This window comes from Chiloscyllium plagiosum, chromosome 8, assembly GCF_004010195.1.
Source record: "Chiloscyllium plagiosum isolate BGI_BamShark_2017 chromosome 8, ASM401019v2, whole genome shotgun sequence".
In the NCBI taxonomy this organism is placed as follows: domain Eukaryota; kingdom Metazoa; phylum Chordata; class Chondrichthyes; order Orectolobiformes; family Hemiscylliidae; genus Chiloscyllium; species Chiloscyllium plagiosum.
The window spans coordinates 62,594,971-62,616,172 of NC_057717.1; the positions used below are offsets into that span (position 1 = coordinate 62,594,971).

The 21,202-nt window shown below is 42.6% G+C and overlaps 1 non-coding gene across 1 annotated transcript; it reads right to left on the bottom strand.

Annotated features, from left to right (window-relative positions):
• Nucleotides 1-5,450: 5,450 nt before the first annotated feature.
• Nucleotides 5,451-5,524, bottom strand: trnat-agu. The gene has a single exon. It is a non-coding gene; the product is annotated as a tRNA-Thr (tRNA).
• Nucleotides 5,525-21,202: the final 15,678 nt, after the last annotated feature.

Below are 21,202 nucleotides of genomic sequence, written 5' to 3' on the forward strand. Positions count from 1 at the left end.
TAATGGCATAGAAGAGCCCTTTCACTGGCCCATGCATGACCGTTCGGAAGTAATACACTTTTCGAATCTGAGCTGATTAATGTTGTTAAAGATTCAAAGTTCCCTTCATTTATTTTATCTGACAGTCTCCAGGGGCGTAATGGGCAAGGGAAAAAAGGAACCTTTGTGAAGATTTCCAAATAACTAAGTACTTTCTGTGCAATTCATTTCTTATCTGGGATTCCAACAACGGCAACAATGGGATAGGTAATGGCATAGAAGAGCCCTTTCACTGGCCCATGCATGACCGTTCGGAAGTAACACACTTTTCGAAGCTGAGCTGTTTAATTTTGTAAAAGATTCAATGTTACCTTCATTTATTTTATCTGACAGTCTCCAGGGGCGTAATTAAACTGCATCATGCTCTCAATTTTAGATCAATGAACAAACAGAAAAAAACATTGTTTTACATTTGTAGCATTGACAAGGGAAGGGTTCTATTATATTGATTTCAGTGGCTCTCTTTCCCCGTAATCACGCTGAGTATGCCCACCGAAGTGAATAATAGCAGATAACGACGGGAGGTAGTATTTCGAATACAATCTCTTCTCATTATTTCAGCCAGGTTCCTCATGTTTTTGGCAGCTAAAACGTTAGATTAAGTCGTGTATTTATTTGATTGCTGACGTTACCTTATTATGTAGATTTACAGTTAAACAATTGGAAACAATTTGGTAAAGCAAGATGATTATTCAAAGGTAACAAAATGAGATCACCACAGCATCGTATCGTGAGGCCGGCGAAGAGGCAATTATGAAATCCAGGAACCAATTCTGAGGCAAACGCATGATAATGTTTTGAACGAGTACAGCTCAGAAGTCGAGTTTTGGACCATAAGATACATGATGCGAATTAGTTCATTTGGCCCACTCAATCTGCTCCACCATTAGATCTTCCTGATATGTTTCACAATTTGGTCCTCCTGCTTGGTCCATTTAATGTTTGATCCCCTAACTAATTCGTCGCATTTACGTCTGTAACTTAGGCACACTTAGCCTGTGCTGCCTACAATGGAAATGTGTTCCACATGTTCACAGACCAGAAGCAAATGGTAAATGTCGTTCAGTCATTTCTTAAGTTTCTTCCCTTCACGCCGAGACTCTGCCAATGGGTCACTGTTCCTCCTAAGAGCGAAAATGTTTTCTTCAAATCCACCCTCTTCAGACTTCTCAGAATTCTGTAAATTTCAATGGGCTTTCCATTCATCCCGCTAAATTCCTAGATGTACAAACCCAACCACTCCTCACATGACAAACATTTCATTCCCGGGATCAATATTGTAATTGCCTTCTGAATCCACCCACCAAATAACGACAGCATATCCTTCCCAAATTATAGAGAGCAAAACTGCTCATATGTTTCCAAATATAGTGTGATCAAAGATTTATACAATCTGTGCAGTGCATTCCTGTTCTTGTAACTTAGCCTTTTGAGAAATGAATGTCAAAATAGTGATTGCCTCCGTAACACAGAACTGAACTTGGATGTTATAGTAAGATAATCGTGAAGTTCCCAGTTGACGAAATCGTCCGAACATCTATTCTTTCTAGCAAAATACACAAGTCCATGTTTTCCGACAGTGTTTTACATCCATCAATTCTTTACCTATTGTCCTAGCCTGTCCAAGTGTACTTCAGCCTCCCCGCTTCCCCAAAATTCCCTGACATTCCAAGCATGAATGTGCAATCTGCAAACTGAGCAGCAATACTGTTGGTGCTGTGCTCAGATCATCAAGATGCAATTTGCAAAGTTGGAGTTCTGACATTGAAACTGTGGAATTCCACTACTCACTGATAGCCATTCTGAAATGAGATTCATTTTGACCAGTCTCTGCCTTCTGCCATTCAGCCAATCCAGTTACTTGTACCATTGGATTTTGCTTTAAATTTGACAGAATTCTGTGTGGTCCATTTTCTCAAAAAAAGATTGTGAACACTGGCTCTTCTTTGTCTAATTTGGTTGCTATGACGTCAAAGTTTTCCAACAGATTTATCAGGCATGAACTTCCCTTGACAAAGCTATTTTCTCTCAAACCCTATTTACGACACATTTCCAAGTAATCTGCAATCTCACCTTTCACAATTGACTTTATAATCTTACAGGGGACGACGCTAGGCTAACCTAACAACAATTTCCCATCTTCTACCTCACTTCCTTCCTGAACAGGGATGTGACACTAGTCATTTTCTTGGCCACTGGTACCTCCCGAACTCATTGTTTGCCAAAAGGTCAACAATATTATCTCGAATATCTCGACAGCTATGTCTATCAGAACCTTGGATTGGATCACTTCGGTCCAGGTGATTTATCTACGTTCAGAACTTTCAGTTTCCCGACCACCTTCATCTTAGTGATGTTCGCTGCACTTATCACTGTCCCCTGACTATCGTTACTTTCTGTTATGCTAACTTTCCACCATGAAGGCTGATGAAAAGTATTGATTCAAGTCCTTCACGATTTCGTTTTCATAACACTACTCTTCTCGTGTCATTTTCAAATGGTCCAATGTCTACACTAAACTTTCCCTTACCTTGGTTATATGTCAAAAATAAAAGTCATGAAATCTTCTTTCATATTTCTTGATCGCATACCCGTTTACTTCTTATTATTTTTTTTGTTCTTTTTAAATGTATATTAGAGTGCCTCATGTGAGTTGATGTCACTGCCGCTCCTGAACTCTGGTGCAAAATCTTTCCATGCAAACTCTTTGACATTGTGGACTTTAAATAGTTTGATAATCTGATTGACGTTCTATAATATGCATGCGCAGCAAGTGTACACGTTTTAAATTAAATAAATATGCTCCAGTCCAGATTTAATCAGGTGACATTGAGGATGATGGTATTTTGTATGTGTGCAGCTTTGTCCAGGACGGAGGTGAGAAGAATGAAAACGTTCTGAAAGCAAAGTATAAAAACCAAGGCAGGTATCGACCGACTAGATCCAGGAAGAAAGTTCCCCATTATTGGAGAATCTAGAACAGTGCTTCGAATTTCAGAATATGCAGTCTGCCACTTCAGTGAAGAGTTAGGATATTTTCAGTCACTCTGAACTTTTCTAAAACATCAGGCTGTTATATTCTGTTCACTGGTATCTTTAAAAACGTAACCCATACATGCATTTTCTGAAAGACAACCCAACTAAATTCAGCAAGATGTTTGGAACGAATGTTGAATTATGGCATTGATATGCAAGATCAGGTACGGTCATAATGAATGGCTGAGCATGCTCGACTCGACTGTGGACTATTGCAGCATCCAGCATCCAGTTTCCATGTTTCTTTGCTCTAACATAACTAATTAATATCTTCTGACATCACTTTCTGAAACGTTAGCATTTAGAATGTCAATGACAGTACACCCATGGAAACACCAGCATTCGCAAATTCCTCGACACGTTTCTTCTGAGAGGGAACTGCATCACCAATCCTTCATTCAAACTACTGATAAACACTTCCAAGCAATCTCATTGGTGCTCATACATAGGAATGACAGTTGTGATCGAAAAAAGTGAGCTTAGAACCCTCTTCTTCTGGTGCAGATATTTTTAAAAAAATGTTGGTGGACTCCACACGTTGTGAATAATTAAAAAAAAAGAAGGCTGGTTTTCTGAATTTATTTTGACGGTAGAATGTTGCAAATTTTCGGCCGTGATTCTACTTAAATGATAAACAGGAGAGAAGGTGAAATGTCCTGCTGAGGTTCTATTGCTTATGTTCCGTTTGTAACTTATTCTACACCTGCGAAAGAATTTAATGACATTTAATCTGACTTGATGAGGTGAACTAGGCGGTTCCACATTCCCCAGAAAAATAAGGAATAACGAGCCGATATCAAAACATTTTTAAATTGTGCATTGGATGATTGAGTTGTGATGCTGCTGTACCTTTAACAAAGTTAATTTTCCATCTCTTTTTTTCTCAAGAGAGTTCGTAAAGGCACAGGTGCCAATATATGCAAATCTTTAATGGCAGAAGAGTAGAGAGTTCTCCGAGTTCACATTTTTGTCCATTTTGTTTTGAGTTCTGGCAGAGAAGCTGCTGCAATGCATTGAAAGAAGGTTCCATGCTACATCAGATGATTTTTGGCTAAATGTTCTCCCTGCGTTTCGACTACTTGTAAGGAATTGTGTCTGAACTCATCTTTTATCAAAGTGTAAATTAATATTGCGAGAATTGGTAAAGATCCTTGGCTAAGTTCATCCATCGAGTCTGCTGGATTTTCTATTAGTCAGGTTATTCTAATTTACATTTTACATTCTTTTTTCGTGTTTTAGCTGTAGTTTTAAAATAAATTCTGTTTTGCTTGAGGCCGAGTGAACTGCTCAACTGTAGCAAAAAAGAAATGGAACAATCACTTCACATCTGTTTTTGAAACGAAAATCAACTTGCAAGAAAGTGATCACTCGAGACGCTGGAGATCGGAGTCGAAAAGTGTGTTGCTGGAAAAGCAAAACCGGTCAGACAGTATCAGAAGACCAGGAGAATCGATTTTGTGGCCATAAGCCCTTCCTTCCTGATGAATGGCACTTTTTAAAAGAAGGTCTTGTGCCCGAAGTGTCGATTGTTCTGTTTCTCCGATGCTGATCCTGATCGGTTATGCTTTTCCAGTTTCACACATTTCGAGAAAAAAACTTAAAATACAGAACATATAGCATAGAACAGCAGAGCACAGGACAGGCCCTTCATCCCATGGTGTTGTGCCGAACAGTAAATTTCATCTAAGGTCAAGCTTACTACACACCCCTCAATGTATTACCGTTCATCTGCTTGTTCAGCAGTCGATTAAATGTTCCTAGTGTCTCTGACTGTACTAAGACTGCTGGCAACGCATTCCACCAACCCATCAATCTCTGAATAAAGAACCTACCTCTGACATCTCCCTTATACCTGCCTTCAATCAATTTAAATTTATGACCCCTCGTGACAGGCCTTTCAGCCCTGGAGAAAAATCTCTGTCTCTCTCCTCTATCTATCCCTTCCACTGCTTGTAAAATTCTATCAAGTCACCTTTCTTCTTTCTTCGCTGCAGTGTGAAAAGCCCGAGCTCACTCACTGTCAATTCGTCAGACGAGCCGTCCAATCCAAGCAACATCCTCGTAAATTTCCTCTTCACGCTATCTAAATCAGCTAAGTCGTTCCTATAATGAGGCGATCAGACCTGGGCACAATATTCCAAGAGTGGTCTGACCAGATTATACAGAGCTGCAGTAAAAGCTCGCGGCTTTTATACTCAATCACCCTGGAAAAAAAAACATGTCTTCTTACCAACTACATCAACTTGAATGAAAACTGTGAGCGATCTAACTCCAGGGACCCCAAGTTACGGCTCTTCCTGCGCACTGCCCAGAATCCTGCATTTAACGCCGTGTTCAAAATTCAAATTCGACCATCCTCACTGAATACAACAAGTAGGCACCGCTGGGAGTTGAACCCAGAATCTCCTGTTTACTAGACAAGCGCTTTAACCAACTAAGCCACGGCGCCACAGTGCTTGGACCAACTAAGCCACGCCTTAGACCAGAAACGTCGATTCTCCTGTTCCCTGGATGCTGCCTGACCTGCTGCGCTTTTCCAGCAACACATTTTCAGCTCTTTTCAATGAATCACTTCGCATTAATATAGATTGAATGTCAACTGCCGCTACTCACCCCAACTCTGTATCGTTTCCATATCATGTTGTAACCTGGAAAAACCCTCATGAATATCACTAATTCCACTGACCTTTGTGTCATCGACAGCACAAGAAGAGATCCCAGCAGGAGTCCACTGGTCACCGGCCTGCAGGTGGAATACTTTCCATCCACTACCACGGCCAGAGACCTACAAATACACCTTTTCAATTCTTTATCCAAATCATTGATGAAAACAACAAAGAGCAGAATCCCAAGAACAGATCCCAGCAGGAGACAACTGGACACCGAGCTTCAGGTGGAATACTTTCCATCCACTACCACTCACAGACTTTTTTCAGATAGTCAATTCTGTATGCAGGCAGCCACATTTCCCTATATCCCATAACTCCTTACTTTCTGAATGATAATTAGGCTCTGGGCTATCTTCGTACATTTCTGTCGGTCTCTGGCCATAAAGTATTGCGGGCTGTTTTCTTGGCCTATTGGATAATTCCAATTCGGTTTAGTGTTGTTGGACTGAAAGTCGGCGATTGAATGGTGTTGGGTGTTTTGTTCAGGTGTTGAATAAAGTTGATATAAACAGTGCTTGTTGTACTAATGGCTCTTTCTTAAACCAGTAGTTTTCTGGGGGGGAAGAAGTGATTTTGAATCGTCCCGCAAGATGTGAACAAGGGAAAGCTGCTTGAGTTGTTAAACAAGCTGGAGTTGATGTTGTCTTCATTTTGAGAAATGAAAGATAATTACAGCAATAGTTCGGCATTTAAACATACTGGAAACACCATCACAATCTTTGAAAATGGCCTGAATCGAATTACAGATATGGCGGTTGAACATGAAAATGAAACTAAACAGTATGGATTGCGATTAAAGGCAAACAGAAAAATGAAAAAAAAAATCGCCCTCGCAGAACAAAAAAAGAAGAGAAATAATCACTTTAGTAAAACAATAAAAGAAAAGGAGGGTTACGCGCCAGCAGAGCAAATGGTGAAAAGAGATAAGAAGGATAGAAAGAAAGAGAAGAAAGTGGAAAAAAGAACAAAGGAAAAGAGGAACAAGAGAGAGAGAGGAAAGGATCAATGTGAGAGAGTTGAACTTCCGAAATTGGAGATTCGACGGGAAAGTTGGCTTAAAAAAAAGGAGGTAAAGATATAAGGGAGGATTACTGAGGAAGGTGGTGACGATGAGCCAAAGACCAGATGGCGATCCTGATAAATTTATTCAAAAATACATAATGTGCTTCGAAAGGTGTTGAAGCCATTTTCATCTCATTTTAGAATGTGGCTAAACAAAGGACGAGGCCAATGAACATACTGTTTTGGTTGTTCCTAAAAAGCTGGTACGTCGACCTCATGAGGTATTTGGATTCCTAACAGAAAATGTATCTCAGGATTATGAGGAGGTGAAGAAAGACGAATGAAGTGCTTGTGAGCTTGTGCCAGAAGCCGAGACACAATTTTTCAGAAGTTCAAAGCAGGACACTGCTCAAACACACACTGAGCTTAAAAGGATTATCCATGTCATTTCCTGGATCTGCTGCTCCCGATTCGTACTCCTCTACATTGGGGAGACAGCACGTCTACCTGCAGACCGCTTCACAGACATCACCAATATACCCACATCAACGAGCCCCACCACCACCCCCATGGCCGAACATTTCAACTCCCTCTCCCACTCCGTCAAGGACACCCAGGTCCTGGGCCTCCTCCATTGCCATTCCCTTCCCCTCTACGACGCCTGGAGGAGGAATGGCGGATCCTCCACCTCAGGACCCACCAAATATACACATCAATGCGGCTTTCATCAGTTCCCTAATATTCCTTCGCTACTTCATATCCTAGTTCCCACCTTCCAACTCATTACTGCCCTCATGACTGTTCTTACCTGTCCATATTCCATCCCACCTATCCTCTCCATCCTCCTATCCGAACAATCACAATTAGCCTCCTCTGCATCTAACTGTCATGCTCTCACCTACCTTCCCCCAGACCAACCCGTGCCCCATTTATCTTTCCAACACCTCCGCTCACAGCTTTATTCCTCGATAAGGGATTTTGCTAGAAACATCGATTCCCCTGCTCCTCGGATACTCCCTGACCTGTTGTGTTTTTACCAGCTCTACACCTTGACTAAAATTTCCAGCATCTGTAGTCCTCACTTTCACCGAGTTGATTTACCCTCACCACAAAGCATTTTTCAAGGATGCCTGCATTGAAGAAGTTCTTCCTTCTCTACAAGCACCTCAGTGCGTCTGTCTCTCACTACAAGCAGCAGATTTCCTCCACTGCCCTGAAGCTCCTCAGCCATGTCCTGAAGCAAACTCGCTACCACAGCTACATTTCCTCCCTCAGTGCCTGCCTATGAAACCGACTGATCCAACATGGACTACGAACTATATTCAGACCAAGTCAATTTGGATCAGAACGGGATAGCCAGTACCTACTACAAATTCAAAAAGTCCAGAAATGGTTCTTCTTCTAGATGCCCTACTCCTCACTTGCAGCTATCCATCATCACCTTATCTCTCAGCTTGCCTCAGCTGAGGGCCACACTTTCTCAGAACTGCAAAGGATCTCTGTTGTTTAACCTCAACAGAAGAATTCATACCCGTACTTTTTTTCTACAACATGTCAGACATCAAAAAATGCAAGGAGAATCATTTTTCATGTGAAGGCCATGATATTCGGGATTATTCGATCATTTCAGAAGCATTCCACAGCCTCCAGAACTGCTCGACCTCCATCAGCCATCTGGCCCCTTCAGCCACCAACTTGGTGACAAACTATCATGTCACGTCAGTCCCCGCTGACCGACAGCCCACAGCCACGGCTGAACATGCCACCTCCTCGACCATTAGCCAGACACTCCTGTCGCCACCACTACAAGATCACCCGCTGCCGCAACAGCAGCAAGATCCACTGCCGCCTAAATCAAAGTGAGACCGACCCAGAACATTACCTCTGTACCCGTTGTTGCTGCGGCCGCAGTCACTTCTGAACCACTAACATAACTACAAAACGAATTCTGCCACTTCTGCCTCCATAACTGCCGGAGTCACATGAACACCGCCAATAATAAGCCATCTGCAGATCCCACAGTCCCACAGTCACCACTTCTGCCCTTGACGCCCTTGGTGATCCGCATTTCCGCAAAAAGCGCCAAGCTGGTGCCTCTATTACCACACCCACTCCAGTTCCAGTGTCTACCCCCACTCCAAGTTCCAGTCCTATACCTGATCCTAGCTCCCAGTCCTGCTGTATTTTCACCTACCCCCAAGACCTCCCCCTTACTGAGGACAAACGATCATTTCTCAGCAAAGGCCTTACTTTCATCCCCATCTTGTTCCAGATCACTAAATTCAAAGTGCATTGCGACATCAAGCAGTTCTTCTGCCGTCCTTGTCTCGATGCTTACGTTTTCAAATCAAACACCCGACCACCTTTCAAGTAATGCTTCTCTCGCCTCCAACATACCCATCCGCCTCGATAATCTGTGCTGGTCTCTTCGCTGCCCTCAGTTATTTGTTTCCAACTTCTGCTGGGACACTAACTGCCTCAATCTGTCCACCCACCTCAAAACCTCCAACCTCTCATCCTCGCAATGTTCACCCCTCCACTCACTCAGCTCGAGCTCCAAAATCACCATGAAACCGACGAACAAGGGGGCACAGTGGTAGTTTGGCGCACTACTTACTACAAAGCTGAAGCCAGGTGCCAAATCAAAAACAACTCTTCCTACTATTCCCACGGCCACGAACTCAACTGCAGTCAACAATCCATCATGTTCCAGACCATACAGAACCTCATCACATCAGGGCATGTCCCATAAACAGGTTCCAAACTCATAGTTCAGAAACCCCACACTGCCGGGTTCTACCTTCGACCTAAGTTCCACAAGCCGAAGCTGATCCATCATTTCGGCCTGCTCCTACCCCACAGAACTCGTCACCATATATTCCACTGCATTGATGACTGTATTGGCGCCACCTCGTGTTCCAGAAATGATGTTGAACAGTTCATCAACTTCACCAACACATTTGACCCCGACCTTAAGTTCACCCAAATCTTCTCAGACACCTCATTCCCCTTTCTGGACCTCTCCAATTGTGTCAACGGTGACTGACTCAATACTGGCACCTGGTGTGCAGAGAGGGGGCGGGTGTGTAAGGGTTTGGTGGCTGGGCGGGGAGCAGAGGTAGACAAAGTTGGGAGTGAGGGGTTTTAGGGATGGTGGGCAGTGTTGAATGGGTCTGGGGCGGGGGCAGGGGCGGTGATGGATGGGGTTCGGGCTGGGGGTGGTGTTGCACGGGGTTGGGAGTTTGGGGAGGGAGACGATGTTGCACGGGGTTGGGGCGGGGGTGGGGCCTCACACTCTGTGTGCTGCTGGTAGACCCCTGACCGGGAAGCAGTCTTTAATAACTCCGAGCCCCAGAGGAAAGGTATTTAATTCGATTAACCGAATAATTGATTATCTGAACGAAATAGTGCCAACCCATTGTGTTCAGATAATCGAGGTTGCCCTGTTTTCCACTCACCACGTCTCAAGAGATATGTCATAGCATCACTGAACTGGTTAAAGGGTATTATAGCTAGTCATGTGGATTAACACAGTTACTGGATTTTCCATTGACCCTGTTTTGCAGTGAGTCCCAGTGGTTAAAGAAATTGCTTAGTCACATTTTTGATAAGATATTCACTCGTATTTGGTTTCCCCTTCATAACAATTGTCTCATCTGAATATTCACATCAAACCTAGTGACAATTATAATCCTATCCCGAGGTCGATGTGGTCTCTCTCTGTGCATCACCTATTACCTCTTGGCGACAGCAGTAACCGATTTTCTCGTCATCATCACTGGTGTCAGCCTTAATCAGTTTGGAGATATGCACTTCGGGTATATTCTCCTGTCAACCACTCCCGTGTGCAAGCTCAGCGTTGTGGTGGCATGTGTGACACAAGATGGTTCCGTGTGGACGACAGTGGCCTTCACTATCGACCGTTTTGTGGCCATCTGCTGTCACAGACCTAAGACCAAATACTGCACTGAGAAAACTGCATTGCTGGTCATAGCCATTGTCTGCAATTTGAGCTTTTTCAAGAATATCCCATTCTACTTCACCGACAAATTTTTTACATTTTTGATGGAATGTCATGGCTCTGTGAGATCAAGCCAATCTATTACACTTGCCCAGTTTGGAAGGCCCACGACTGGTTAGATCACATCTTGACGCCCTTTGTCCCATTCCTCCTAATTCTGCTGCTCAACGCTCTCACTGCCAGACACATCCGATTAACTAGCAGGGTTCGCAAGAGGCTCCGTGGTACTGAGACACATGGAGAGCAGGAAATATTCAACCACAAGAAGTCATTCATCCTACTATTTGTCAAATCACTCAGCTTCCTACTCCTGTGGGTAAACCTATGTGGGTCATTTTCTCTATGTTAGGATTCCTGGTGAGGCGTTTTTCACGGGCCTGGATTTCAATGACCCAGACTGCATCCTTCAAAGACGTGCTCCAGTTACTCAGTTCCTGCAACAACGTATTCATCTACGCTGTCGCCCAAAGCAAGTTCCGTGAGGATGTCAAGAAGATGTTGATGCAGACTCACTACCCTCAACTGTTTCATTAAATGGTGAAAGCTGTAAAGCTACCTCATGTCCCTTATCCTACCGCAGCAGTGTAGATCACTTTGTGGAACATTCCCTGCCAAACCAGAAAACATCATTGAAATTCCGACATTGTGCTTGGATCACATAGACGTTTTCATGTAAGTACGTAAATGACTTGATTGAGGACAACAAGGAACCTTTTTAACCTTTCCTTTGTGCTCTTAAACGTGGTGTTTGAATGAATGCTCGATTGCACACTGAAAGGCAACATTCGAACGCGTATTTAACAAAAAATGGAACACAGTAGAATTGCAAAATCAACAAAAGCATCTATTGATCTCGTACACTTTCAGAGACTCAGTTAAACTGACGTAACTGTTTATCCTTCCGCTATGTTGGATAGTAACAGGAATCTAACCTGTGCCTTACAATGTCTGAAGCAATTTTCCATGAAATATTGCATGCAATATTAGCAATGAAGTCCCGAAACCGCTCTGGGTCTCTAACGAATATTTATGATAGAAAAGAGCATCCTTTATTTTGACGTTGTACTCAATGTAAAGTAGAGTCAAATGTTTGTACCATCGCCATACATCGGCATCATTCACATTATCTTAGAATAAAATAAGTAAAAGTAAATTAAAGGCAATCCAAGGTTTTCTTCCACACTGCTGCAGCATGCCACTGCCAAAGTCCAACTCCGGGCTTTACAGCCCAGTCCATGCCGCCAGCAGTCGTCCACTTCCTGGAAAGACGATAATCCTTCTGTCGGTTTCACAGACCCTCTGGCCAACTTTGAGGCTGCAATGCGCCTCCAGATTCCGTTGGCTCCTTGGAACCCTTCGAAGGAATCTATTGATTTAGAGCTGTCTTTATTAGATCATTTTGATTTCCAAAGAAGTCGAAGAAGAAAAAGAAAGAGAAAAAGATGTGGACAAAGAGGGCAAACCTTGGCGCTGGAGTCCATATGCTGCCTACTCCTCCGCTACCAGCGTTACTACTATAGAATTAGATTTTTCCTTTATTGTCACATATAATCAATGAACATGGTGAAATGTTTACATATAGACACATTCAGTGTCGTATCTAGGTGCAGATTATTGAGTAAAACGATCTTAAAGAATAGAGAAACAAAATGTGCAGCATTGAAGAAATTAAAGTTCAGAACAGTAGATCACACAGGAACCTACCTTCTCGTTCACACGGGATCCTGGCTCCAAACTGTGACAGACTTCACTCTGAGGATCATTGGGGTGGGAGCTCGCTTTCGACCGCCAAGCTAGGCCGAAGCTGCCACAACTGGAGGCCGTTAATCTAAGTTGCCTTTGGGTGCGCCCGTCAGCCATTTGTTTGCCTTGCTACACCTGGATGCGTGGAAAGCTGTAATGTTGCCGTAGCACATTGAGAGGCAGCTGCACTCGTTTGGGAGAAATTGCCAGAGGCTGAGAGTGATCAATGGGGCGCGGGAGTCATCAGCAGAAGCGGGAGCCATCACCAGATGGTCTGAAAGCATTACACTTGAGGTTGCGAGAAATGTCGCCAGACGGCGTGAATCATAAATCGGCAGAGACGAGGCATCTGTCTCACTGGAGGTGGCGAACGTACGCTGGAAGGTGGCGAATTGTCTCTCAGTGTCGGATGGGAATCATAGCTAAATGGCAGGGCATCCTTATTCACTGGATTTTGGGAATTCTCACCGGATCCAGTACGTGACTCTCACCAGGAGCAAGAAATTATTGGCAGAGGGTCAGAATTTATCGCTGGAGGGCTAGAAATAATCGCTCTCCCGAGACTGGGAAACACCACTGGAGGCGAAGAGTTGAGAGAAGATATAGGAAAAAAGACATTAAGAGGAAGGAAACAGAAGAGTCAGAAGAAATGAGAGGAAACCGTTTGAAGTGGTGTATATGGATTTCAGCAAGGTGTTCGATAAGGTTCCCCACAGAAGGCCATTGTTCAAAATGTGGAGGAATGGGATTGTGGGAGACATAACAGTTTGTATCAGTAATTGGCTTGCTGAAAAAAGACAGAGTGTGGTGGTTGATGGGAAATGTTCATCCTGGATTCCAGTTCCTAGTGGTGTACAGCAAGGGTTGGTGTTGGATCCGCTGCTATTCGTTATTTTTATGAATGACCTGGATGAGGGCGTAGAATGGTGAGTTAGTAAATTTGCAGACGAAACTAAGGTCAGTGGAGAGGTGGATAGTGACGAAGGATGTTGTAGGTTACAGAGAGACATAGTTAAGCTGCAGAGCTGGGCATTGAGGTGGAAAATGGAGTATAATGCGGATAACTGTGAGGTGATTCACTTTGGTCAGAATTAATGGAATGCAAAGTATTGGGCTAATGGTAAGATTCTTGGTAGTGTAGATAAGCAGGGAGATCTCGGTGTCTAGGTACACAGATTCTTGAAGATTGCCACCCAGGTTGACAGGGTTGTTACGAAGGCATATAGTGAATTAGCTTTTATTAATAGAGGAATCGAGTTCCAGAACCAGCAAGTTATGCAACAGCTGTACAAAACTCTGTCGCTGCCACATTTGGAGTATTGTGTACAGTTCTGGTCACCATATTATAAGAAGGATGTGGAAGCTTTGGAAAGGGTGCAGAGGAGAGTTATTAAGATGTTGCGTGGTATGGAGGGAAGGCCTTACCAGGTAAGGCTGTTTTCGTTGGAGAGAAGAAGGTTGAGAGGTGACTAAACAGAGACATATAAGATAATCAGAGGGTTAGATAGGGTGGACAGGGAGAGCATTGATCCAAGTATGGTGACGGCGAGCACGACGGGGCAGTGTTTTAAACTGAGAGGTGATAGATATAGGACAGATATCAGAGGTAGTTTCTTTACCCAGAGAGTAGTAAGAGTATGCAATGCTCTGCCTGCAACGGAAGTAGATTCGCCAACTTTAAGTATATTTAAGTCGTCATTGGACAAGCATATGAACGTACATGGAATAGTGTAGGTTAGATGCGTTCAGTTGGTATGATTAGTCGGCGCAATTTTCTATGTTCTATGTTCTATGAAATGAAAAAGAACTAGCGGAGCAGACAAGCTCTAGATGCACTTTCCATTCTGCCACCATTTTGCAATTTGTTGACATGTTGTGGCTACCTGTGGAGAATCTAAAGTCGATTAACAAAGTTATGATCTCACTTCGAATTCACAAGAATTTGAGTTGGTTCAGTTTGATAGACACAGCAGAATTTTCTTCTGTAGTAAAAGAAGAATGAATAATGGTCAATGGTTGTGCTCAGTGTTCAAGGATAAATATGGAACAAAATTTCGTTCGTTTACAGCAAATGGACTTCGCTGGCTAAGCGCAGCAATTGTCGCCAATTTTTTGACAACAGGGCAGTTAAGACACAATCACGTTGCTGTAGGTATGCAATCACCAGGCAGTTAAAATGGCTGATATCATTCCCCGAATACATCACTGAACCATATGAGATTATATGCCAATTTTCAGTGTGGTCAGTGTTCGGTCAGCTTTTATTCAGAGTTTTGTTCCTTTCTATTTTCATTAGCTGTCACTGTTATATTACAAATCAGACCATTGACTTGTGGTTCTGGATAATACAGAATCAAGTGACATTCCACTTCTGCCTTGTCCTCGTTCACCAGGAAGAATTCCTTTTTGGTTTTCCAAATACCATCATGGGTACATTTCTGCAGAGATGATTTTGTTTACAAAAAAACCGGAAATGGGGGTGGGACACACCGTTTCTCCCAGAATGTTGGAAAAGAAAGAATAGGAGTTGAATACATCGCCCATCCACTGGATTTCCTGTTGATAAAGTGTTGTTGCTCTTTTACCTCTTTGCTCGTTTACCTACACTGACAACAGCTCAAGCATTGTACTTATTTTATAATTATCACCCTTGATTTGATTTCCTCTCTGAGATCAATCCTTTTTCTTTCCGTAATTTCTTGGACATTCAAGGCCTCTGAACTACAAACAATTCGTTCTCATGTGGATTTACTGTTCAATTGTTCGACAATGGTGTCTTCAGTTTCTGAGAGTCCACTCAGTGGAATTCACTCTCTGAATCGCTTGCCCTCTCTTACGCATTTTCACCTTTCAGACATGCTGTAACATTCCCGAGTTCGATCAAACCTTTAATGAAATGAGCTAATATGTGTTTGGCTGCAATACCTTTTTACGAAAAAGTCCTTGTGAATTGCCTTGGGGTGCATCACTGCCCGAAGTGCTCTCTGTAAATACAATTGGGTGCAGTGCTGTAATAGAAAATGTCTAATTTTTAAACACGCTTTTCTGTTCCTTCGCACCATTTCAATTTGAAGGTTCAGAAAAAGAAACATGTGAGTACTTTGAGAGAGCAAAACGGTGAAATTGTGTGTCGATCTATGAGGGAAAAGGAAGCATACATAAATCCTGGGCGAGTGAAAACAGACGAAGCTTTGGAACTATATCGGGGAAGTCGAGAGTTAAAAGCGGTCATGAGATATCTTCAGAAAAACAGAGTTAAGGAATATCCTAAAGCGTTTTGTTCGTATATAAGGAGCAAGAGGGCAACTCGATAAAGGATTGATCCATTCATGGACAACGACGAAAGTCCTGCATGGAATCAGAGAAAATGGGTGAGATTCTTAATGAGTACTTTGCGTTGGCATTCACCGAGAGAAGGGACCCAACGAATGTTGAGGTGAAGGATAAATGTTTAATTAGTTTCGTTCACGTTGTCATAAGGAGGGGGAAGCATTCGGTATTCTGAAGGTGATTAAGGGGACAATCCCCATATCCAGATGGGATCTATCCCACGTTTCTGACGAAAGTAAGGGAGGAAATAGTTGGAGCCTTAACAGTTATTTGTGCAGCATCTTGAACACAGGTGAAGTCCCAGAGGACTGGAGAATTGCTAATGTTCTCCCCTTGATTAAAAAGCTTCGCAGGGACAATAGAGGAAATTATCGACTAATGAGCCTGACGTCAAGGTAGGAAAACTGCTGGATAAGATACTGAGGGACAGAATCTACTTACATTTGGAAGAAAATGGGCTTACCAGTGATAGGCAACGTGGTTTGGTACATGGAAATTCATTTCTTGCCTACTTATTAGAATTCCATGAGGAGGTGAACACGTACATTAATGAGATAAGTGGTGCAGATGTTATATACATGGCTGTCAGTAAGGCATTGGATAAGGTTCCCACCGGAATCTGATGGAGAAAGTGAAGATGCATGTGTTCCATGTTGTAATGGCTAGATTTATAGAGATCAGATTGGGCAGCTGGAGACGGAGAGTAGTATGAAGGAGCGTCTTAAAATGGAGAACTGTGACAGTGGTGTTACACAGAGACCCATGTTGCGGAACCTCTTGCTTGTGAGATACAGAAATGATCTGGAGGAAGTATTCGGTACTATGATAAGCAAATTTGCAGATGAAACAGATAGTGAAGGGGACTGTCAGAAAATGCATTATTTTACAGATGGACTAGAGAGTTGGGCAGAGAAATGACAGATGGAGTTCAGCAAGGGCAAATGCGATGAGATACATTTTGGAAGATCCGGTTCAAGTGCGAACTCTACAGAAAATGGAAAAGGGCTGGAGAACATCGATCGACAGAGAGATCTGGGTGGTCAGGTCCATTGCATCCAGAAGGAGTCAACGTCAGTAGAGAGGGTGGTCAAGGAGGCGTAGAACATGCTTTTCTACATCAGGCTGGGTATTGAGTACAAGAGTTAGCAGATCAAGTTCCAATTGTGTCGGACTTTGTTTCGGCCAGCATTTGGTATACTGTGTACATCACCAAATGGATGTGGATGGTCTGGAAAGCGTATAGAGGATGGTCGCCATGATGCTTCCTTGTACAGAGGGGCTAGCTATGAAGAGAAGTTGAGTAGAGTTTAATTTTTCTGATTACAATAACGGAGGTAGTGGAGGGGTGCTGATTATGGTCGACAAAACTGTGGGAATAAAGGACAGGATGAATAGCAAGAATCATTTTTCCTGGAGTGGGGGAATCATTAACTCGGGGATACGATTGCAAGCTGTGAGGGGGAAAGTTTAAAACAGATATGTTTGGAAATATGTTCGTGCAGAGTGTGCTGGGTGTATTGATACTGTTCACAGTGGAGATTGTAGGGATGGGCACGATATCATCATTAAAGATTTATCGAGACAGATACATGAATGGGCAGGGATCAGAAGGATTCAGAATCTGACAAAATAGGCAGTAGCTTAAAGTAGAGGATCTGGATCAGTGAAGGCGTGGAGAATGAAAGGGTTTGTTCCTGTTCAGTAATAATCTTTGTTCTTTGTTCTCCCCTTTCGCGAACTGTACGGCATTAACACACAAGGCTGTGATATTCAGCAAGTAGGGGTGCAAGAAAATCAGTTCACTGTTGCAATATAGATCTGAACACAGATTTTATGAATGAGTGTGAAAACATCTTGAGGCGGCGTATAATGTAAATAAATGCGAAGTCATCCATATTAGTAGGAACAGCAGTAACACGTGCGAACATTTGAAAATAAAATCAGCATGCTGCAGTGCAGAAGGAACGGGGTGCCCTTGAGCATGAATCATAGAATGCTGTTCTGCAGGTGCGGTAAGTGACTAAGGAAGAAAATGTCCTTCATTGCTAAAAAGACTAACATTAAAAACAGGGAGGTTATCTGACAGATATATAGTGTGCTCGTGAGGCCACGCATGCAGTAGCGTAGGCAGTTTTGGTCTCCTTCATTGATAAATGATAGAGCAGCACTAGAGGGGTTGAAGAGGAGGTTGATAAGTTGATTCTGGAGTGAAGGGCTTTTGCTTATGTGGAAAGACAGACGAGACAGTGATTGTAGTCATTGGAATTTAAAAGAATGAAATAGGATCTTATAGAAACATACATCTTGTCTAATACATTCAAAATGTTATATCTTATTGAATCCACTCATAAAGTTCTAAGTAGAATGATGTTCTCACTGGCAGACGAAACTAAGACAAGAGGACATAGCCTCAGAGTTCGAGGATGTCGATCCATTACTGAACTGAGAAGGAATTTCGACACTAATAGAGTTGTGAAACTGTGGAAATCCCTGCCAAATGCAATAGCTGAGGCTTCCTCACTGAATGTTTTTACAGCTAAGATAGATAAATTTTGAAACAGTAAAGGAATTAAGGTTTACAGCAAGAGAGCTGGTAAGTACAGCTCCGGCTGTGAAAAGCCTGATCATGATCTTATTGAATGGCGCAGCAGGTTTTAAAAGCCAGATGGCTTACTCCTGCTTTATGTTATTCCGTTCTTATGTTCGATTGCAGAACGCAAATATTCTGAATATAGATTAAACAAAACCGTTATTAGAAAACAGACATGCCTTCGTGCTTTTTGTCTTGAAGCAGAACCACATTTAAAGACTAAACCACGAGTAGACATGGTCAGCATGACGAAAACCTGAGCAGGAAAAACCGCAAGCGATTTTTTAACTAATGCCTTAAAAATTCTGCCAGACCCACAGCAATAGGCATTTCTACAATATTTGGCTATTTCCGTTCATCCTGTCCACACTACCATCAGAATACATTGCATTCTGAAAACAATTTCTCCCTTCTCTTAATGATCGTTCTGCTAAACTGGGAATGATGGTGGGAGAAAATGATTCATGAAAAAATCATTGGGTGAAACTACAGAGGAGTGCAATCATTTGTTTTTGACCCTGATGACTCATAAAACTCCAAAAATTTATTATTAATCGCCCTTGTGTGTAAAACATGCAATAGTGACTAAGGCGAGTGCATCCTTTAAAGTAAAGCTGTGATCTCCCTCTTGAATTACTCCTAATATTAAGAGTTGTAAATAAGTTATTCCAGAGCATGTTTTTGAACAGTGAGACTGTCCAACCGGTGCATTTACAGTAAAGTATGCTGTGTTTGTTTTCCGGTAATTTTGGCTCTGTAAGTTGTTAGTGGTGAAAAAGGCTTTTAGTATTGTGCTGTGCCCTTCCTGTTAGACGTGGCAGATCAGGGAAAAGTTAAATGATCCTGGAGATGAATTCTTCAGGAAGTATGTTTGGACGTGATTCCTCATGAATCACATAGATAGTTTGGAATGACATTTAGATGTAGTAAGAAATTTGATTAGATTAGATTACAGTGTGGGAACAGGCCCTTCGGCCCAACAAGTCCACACCGACCCGCCGAAGCGCAACCCACCCATACCCCTACATTTACCCTTTACCTAACACTATGGGCAATTTAGTATGGCCAATTCACCTGACCTGCACATCTTTGGACTGTGGGAGGAAACCGGAGCACCCGGAGGAAACCCACGCAGACACGGGGAGAACGTGCAAACTCCACACAGTCAGTCGCCTGAGGCGGAAATTGAAGCCGGGTCTCTGGCGCTGTGAGGCAGCAGTGCTAACCACTGGGTCGCCATGCCACCCACTAACTCCATTCTGGAGTTGAGGGCTTTTGCTTATGTGGAAAGACAGATGAGACAGTGATTGTAGTCATTGGAATTTAAAAGAATGAAATAGGATCTTATAGAAACATACATCTTTTCTAATCCATTCAAAATTTTATATCTTATTGAATCCACTCATAAAGTTCTAAGTAAAATGATGTTCTCCCTGGCAGACGAAACTAAGACAAGAGGACATAGCCTCAGATGTCGAGGATGTCGATCCATTACTGAACTGATAAGGAATTTCAACACTAACAGAGTTGTGAAACTGTGAAATATAAAAACAGCAACGGGATGTGATGGATAGCATTTTCCGGCAGGTGGAGGCACCACGGACGCAGTCAGCTAAATGGTTGACAGCTCGGATTAGTACGATAGGTAGTCAGATAGTGTAAGGAAAAATTGCGCACTGCAGATACTGTACATCAGAGTCATACAATGTGGTGCTGGAAAAGCACAGCCGATCAGGCAGCATCGGAGGAGCAGAAGAATCAACGTTTCTAACATAAACCTTCGGCAGTTAGCAGCAAATTGGAAAGCAAACACGTGATGGTTGGGGATTTTAGATTTCCAGATATGCAGGAAGGGTATGGTAGTGTCAAGGACTTGGATGCAGATGAATTCTTTAAGAGTGTAAAAGAGTTATTATTTTTTCCCTTTTACTCAGATTATAGATGTAACTACCAGAGAAGTAGGAATACTTGACATTCTTTTGAGACATAAGCTTAGGCAAGTGATTAAAGTGTTAGGGATGGAGCACTTTAGAGCACCTCGTCAGAATTAGAGGTGTACACAATGTTCAGAGGTATGGAGTGGATGGGCAAAGACGTTTTCCTTTGCAGAAATATCTAGCACGAGGGGGTATAATCTTTACATGATTGGAGGAATGTTTGCGGGATATGTCAGAGTGAGGTTCTTTACTGAGAACTTGGTAGTTGCGTGGATTGCATCGCCAGCATTGGTAGTAAAGTCAGTTACACGAGGGACATATTAACGACTCTTGGATAGGTACATACAAGATAGTACAACGAAAGGTATTTACGTTATTCTGATCTCATGTTAAGTTATAAGGCCAGCGAAACATGGATGGTCGAACGGCTTGTATTGTGCTGGACTGTTCTGTCTTCTATGCTCTATAGTTATATTAGTTTTAAAAGAACGACGTTGAAGAATGGAACAGAGCAAATAAAATAACGTTCTAAATTTGATCAAGACCAATTTTTATGGAATTAAACTGGAACTTTCACAAGTAAAATGTGGGAGGCTGTTTTCCCGTGAGATGCTGTTTCAAAAATTGGAGGCCTTGAAGAATGAGATAACGGGAGTTCAGATACAGAAAGGTAATGTTAATTGAAGGCAAGGATATTACAGAGAGGAAATGCTGGATGACCAGAGAAATTTCGTCTCTTTTCAGGAAAAATGAGGCATTAATTAGGTTTTGCAGTTTGCATCAATTGATGCCTGCAAGCGTGTCAGGGCAATTGGCATACACTGAAGGTGGAAGT